This window comes from Xiphophorus maculatus, chromosome 6, assembly GCF_002775205.1.
Source record: "Xiphophorus maculatus strain JP 163 A chromosome 6, X_maculatus-5.0-male, whole genome shotgun sequence".
In the NCBI taxonomy this organism is placed as follows: Eukaryota; Metazoa; Chordata; class Actinopteri; order Cyprinodontiformes; family Poeciliidae; genus Xiphophorus; species Xiphophorus maculatus.
The window spans coordinates 6,460,074-6,466,073 of record NC_036448.1 but is presented as its reverse complement, the minus strand read 5'-3'; positions in this window follow the sequence as shown (position 1 = coordinate 6,466,073).

Below are 6,000 nucleotides of genomic sequence, written 5' to 3'. Positions count from 1 at the left end.
CGGGCCGCGGACCAATTGGTACCGGGCCGCGCAAGAAATAATGAACTACTTCCGGATCTTTTATTTTGAAAATCCTAAACCGGATTTTACCGGTTACGTCTTGCGTGTCAAAATTGAGCCAACTTGCAGCAGAATGAGTAACAAAAGAACATCGGAGTACTGTGAACCCTCGCTATATCGCGGTTCACCTTTCACGGTCTCGCTGCTTCACGGATTTGCATTGTGTTCTGCATTCTGATTGGCTAAACAGTCTCTCCGCTTCTTCTCTACCTGTGTGTCAACAACGTTGCGGTTTAATATGTACACCTACGTAACACAGCTTGCCATATTTAACATAATCGATGGTGGCATGTCGGTTTATAAGAATCTTTTTGCCCAGAAGAAAAAAGAGCGACAACATCTACCGATAATTATGTTCTTCTCTCGAAAAAAACACACCTGCACCAAGGGCTTTAGAAGAAAAAAATGCTACAGAGCGGAGTCAGGATGCAGCGGCTCAGTCAGAAGTGCAGTGAAATACTCCTGAGTCACTATTTGTCCTACTGTACCTTGATTTTTTTGTTTTTTCATAATCATTTTTTATTTTCTCCTGTTCTAATCCAATGACTCGGGTCGCGGTGAGGCGGTGCTAATCTCCGCAATTCGGGCATGGGAATCCGCCTTCAGTTCATATTAAAATTATTATTTTACAGTACAGTAGTAAAGAGGTTTTGTTCTTTGGTTTCAATGTATTATGAAATATTTCATTGTATAATAAAGGTTCCTACTTCGCGGATTTCGCCTATCACAGGTTCTTCTTGGAACGTAATCGCCGCGAAAAACGAAGGGTTAACCCGGTCTGTCTGGTTGATTTTACGGATCTCCTCAGTAGCAGGTATCTGACCGAGATTGTAGCAAGAGATTCAAAGACTTCACAACGGTAGCAGTGAAATACTTAAAAAGATACAGAGAAACAATGCCGCACACTTAAGTTCTGTCAAGAAAATCCGAGCTCATCCCACTTCCCCATGCTGGAGATTTTAGTTTAACAGTAATAATAAATAAAGTTATCTTTAAAATGAATCACTCAAGTGACATCAAGGCCCAACCGTAGACTTAAGTGTCAATAAAGTTAGTTTAACAGTAATAATAAATAAAGTTATCTTTAAAATGAATCACTCAAGTGATATCTAGGCCCAACAGTAGACTTAAGTGTCAATAAAATAAATCTGGTTGTGTGTGTTGTTTTTGTCTCATGCAAACTTTGCTTTAATTTTACTTTTTTCTATCTAATCATAAGAAATCATAGTCAGACAGAGAGAGTCATGAAACAGGAAAAGCAGGTTTCCTGGAAAAAGAGGAAGTTTCCAGCCTGCAGATTCATAAAAATAGATGAGACTATTTCTTATTTTAAAGCATGAAAGTTTAAAGAATTAAATCTAAACATTTTGATAATTTGATAAGATTCAAAGTAAAATACTTATATTAATATTGGTTTACTTGTAATAATACTTACACTTATATTTGTGGGAACACTTACAAGGAAAACAAGTAACTGTAACTTTAGTAGTAAATAATTAGAATCATGTATTATTCTTTTGGTTTCTTTTCAGAAAAACATCTGTAATAACTCACATTAGGATTATAATAAGGATAATTAATAAGTTATGGTTATAAAATCATAAATGAATGATAAATCAGAGAAGCTGAAGAAAATAAATGTGATATAAGTTATGGTTATAAAATTATAAATGAATGCTAAAATCAGAGAAGCTAAAGAAAATAAAAGTGATATAAATGTGATTTTGACATTGAACTTGAAATGGTGTAAAAGGTGTAACTGCAATTAAACATCACTGATATGTTGGAGGTAGAGAGTAGGTGAAAGGTGAAAGGCAAGGAACTAACAGGAGAGCAGAGATGATCAACGCCTTATTTAGAGAGTAGGTGAAAGGTTGTGCAGGCAATGGACATAGGAGGTTGAGCAACCCTGAGACATTAGCACAGACATCAGGACATAAGGTCTGTAAGACAGTGATGGATATGAGATCATCTGTCTAAGCAGACAGCCAATGAAACAAGCCCAGCAACAGTGCTAGCCAAAGAAACCCTATAAAAGGTGAGTGCAAAAGAGGAACCGTTCGTTGGATCCTCCGGGCAGCTTCGAGCCAAGAGATGGACAAAGAACTCTGCAGCTGAAGAAGAGCCGGGGCCACGGAGCCGAAGACTGTCCGGCCATGGGGACCAACCCGTCAGCCCTACAACCTGTGGCTTCAAATCGCACTTCTCTCATCGGCTGGGTTCAGACCCCAAAGACAAAGATGAAGACAAAGGCAAAGACAAAGAAGAAGAACTGGTGCCTTCCTTCCTGCCAGCACCAAGTCCTGTGTGACCTCACCATCCATGCGGAGAGGAGGCTCATCAGACCTACAGAGATTCCTGCCTTCGCTGATCAACATCTTCCTCCTGCTGCAACACCTTCTTCATCATCAGACCTGCGGAGATCCTGGCCTTCATCGATCGGCGTCTTCCTCCTGCTGCAGCACCTTCTTCGTCGTCGTGCCAGGTCTGGGGTTCGAGGCGCCAGGCTCCGTCCGTCTCTCTCAAAGGTTCCTTTTTTAGTTTTCAGTGTCAGCAGTAGGGAAAGATAGACTAGATGATTGATTTTACTTATTTGATTATTTCTGCTACTGAATTAAGCTGTACTGACCCTTGCAAAAATGCCTTACTAATAAAATATTTAGCATAAAGAAAATCTAAAAGATGTTGTGGACATTCAGTTAATGAGTCACCTTAAAGTTCTTTGATGGTTGTAAAATAGCTGTGATGTTTGATTCTGGAGAGGAAGAAGTGGAAAATGTTTTATAGGTTGCTGGTAGCCCATATTTAAAACGTCATCCTTGGGACTCGCCCGAGTCACTAAAACCTACCTGGTTCAATAACAAATGCAAGTTGTAAAATAGAGAACGAGCGACCGTTAACAGGTGTGCTCTGTGAAACTAGTTGGCTGTAGGCTGCTCAGTCTGGCTAATTCACAGAGGGAAGAAGGGTGAGACACCTGGATGTAGGCCGTTAAAAATCAGGTGAATCGTTTCTCGAAACCAGCTTAAACAGAGTTTACTTCAGTTCTGGACAGGGTAAATCCCGGCAGATTTAGGAAACTCAATTAACCCGTTAGATGGAGAGCTGGTAGCACATCTCCCCTCTCAGAAGAGGAAGTACGAGAGTGAGAGAGTAGAGACAGAAAGGAGGGGGGGGGGTGTTGCGCAACAACAGTTCTCACCGGGATTTTACTTCATTCAGGGATGCTAAGTCTTGCAGAAACAGGTCAGACCCCCCACCCCTCCACCCTACCCTGAGCGCTACAATAAGGTTGACCGTGGATGTTAGCTTCTGTGGAAGAGCTTAAACAGTATTAATGCATATTAAGGTATATTTACTGTTTGAACCATTAAAAAAGGCAGTCATGGAGGGGTCTCAAGTATTTGTAGATTACAGTAACTCACAGGTTGAGTTCACTGTCGTACTGTGGCTATCGCCATGTTTGAAAGACAGGCATGCTGGATTTTAACATATGGAACCAGATACATTTTTGACTTAAAACTTAGAAGTTTTCCTGTTTATGTTTCAAACCTGGAAATGTTCTAAGTAAAAAATAAAACTGATATTAAAATAGCTTTTTTTTCTCTCTTTTTTTTTTCAACCAATGATGCAATGCCAATTCATATTTCTTCATTTCACCAACCAGTTGCAGTGCGCGCACATGCTACACAATCTGATATCCTGTCCTGTTCTGAGCTCTGAACAGAAAATGAGGGAATAAGTAGACAAATTGCAAAGAAAAAAAAAAAACAGAGGTTGAAAATCCTTCAAAAAGCCTCAGGACCTCAAGTCTGACTCATTTAAAGCATAAAGTCATGAGGTGATCCCATTCTTCTGGGGTAATTGGAAAGTGATGTCATTAATCAATCAAAGTCTCCTGTCTGCTTCTTTGGGACAGGCCCAACTAAGCCGGGCTTGTTCATTCAGGTGCCTTCTATTTGACTTTCAGTGGCAGATGGGTTCTTTATAGAACATGCCAACCTGTATTAGCTTCCACTGCAAGGCAAGTGTTGCCCCTGGAAAAAGGGCTGGGGGGGTGCAGCATGAGGAGGGGTCGGGAAAGAGCGAGCGAGCCCTATAGGAAGAATGAGAAAATCTCTTAAAGAGCCGTGACGGGGCCCCGGTCTGTCTCTAAATGTATTTTAATGGGGGGGACCCTGGTGTCCGGGGCAATTCATCTCCCATCTCCGAGTAATGAAAGGAGTCATAGCCGGGGACTGTTTCTGGATCTGGAGAGGACGAGGGAGGGGGCAGGGGGGAAGGGCATGGTGCTACAAAGGCTACATGTGGCTTTGCTCCATTATGCCACAGTTAGGCCGAGAGGGAGGTAGGGGGTTTGGAGGGACTGTGAGGGGTTCAGAAAGGGCGAGGGCCCGCGCAGACCGATTCAGAGGGGGCCACAATGCAGGCGTGAGACGGCTGCAAAGGGAGACCCCGTCATGCCATTATCCCGCCGCTGCTAACGAGGGCTTCATAGGCCTTTGATATAATCTCGCCATTGAAATCCTGATAAGCACACCTCCCCACCCCAACCTCACCCTCTGCGCTGACAGCTAAATCCCGTTTGTAACGGGTGAAAGCCGGGAGTATTTGTGCATCTTCACCTGCGCCTCTCTGTTCCGGCAGCCGAGGCCACTGGGAGCCGCGCGCTAAACGGCGCCGTTACATAGGCTTTAATTTAAAAAATTAAAAAATCCCCTCTATGTCGCCCTCTCTCCTGAACAAGACATCTCGTGAGCCGATCTGAGCTAGGGCCGAATTAGAGTAAAATCCATGCCGAAGTGCACATAGTCCCCGTGTAGCCGGAGATATGATCTGAAAGACAAACAATTACAAGATTAGAGCACAGCAGGGGGCGGGGGATGAGTGAACTGGAGGAAGAGGGAATTTATTAGAATTTATTGGAATTTATGAAATGACGCTATTAGCACCACATTCTTCTGAGCGTATGCGGAAATGAATTTCTTGGAAGCGTCTCATCAACACATCATTGTGAGGTCAAATGCAGAATTTGAACAATTTTTTCACCAATAAAAATATGAAAGATGGACCCCATTGAACCCTATTTACTATGTTACCCCTAAACAAACTCCAGTGTGACAAATGTCTTAGAAAAACCAACCCTGTTAGTTAGAAGTGCACTTCAGAGTATGATTTATTGTTAGAGGTTATTATTAGAGAACAAGCGTCATCACGGTGGGTAAAGAACAGAGCAGGTCATTAGGACAGTTGTGGAGAAGTTTACATCCCAAACTGTGAGGATAACTGAGGTCTGTTCAATCAGAACACAGACACGCAAATCGTCCAACTAAAACTAACACAGCAGACCCTCAAAACACACCATGCCCTTTGTGAAACACGGCGGTGGCTGTTTTGACTTAATGAGACGGGTGGGAGTCCCAGAAGAAAACCCTCTAAGAGCCCGCAGATGACTTTCCTGCATGACAACAACCCTAAGCATGAAGCCGAAGCTACACTGGAATGGTATAATATCAAATCTTACTCCCGTGCTGGAATGGCCCAGTCAAAGTCAAGAACTAAACCTAACAGGAGAACGTGCGGGAAGTTTGGAAAACTGATGCTCCTTCCAGTCTGACTGAACTTGGGCTGTTGAGCAAAGAAAACCGTGCACAAAATGTCCGCCTGTCATGTCCAAAGCCACTGAGACACACCCCGAAAGACTTCCAGCGGCACGCCACACTTTTCAGACTCATCTGTGTGCAAAAGCTCCATATTATTTTACTTCTGAGTTTACAATGACGCAAAATCCCCAAAACAGAAAACAGTACCATTGCAGGTGGTGTGCCATAATGTGGGGGGGTCAAGGGTCCGAACACGTTTCCAAAGCACCGTGGCCATTTCCATTATTCAGCATATTCGTCCGGATGGGAGGGGGGATGAGGGCGCTCCGAGGACGAG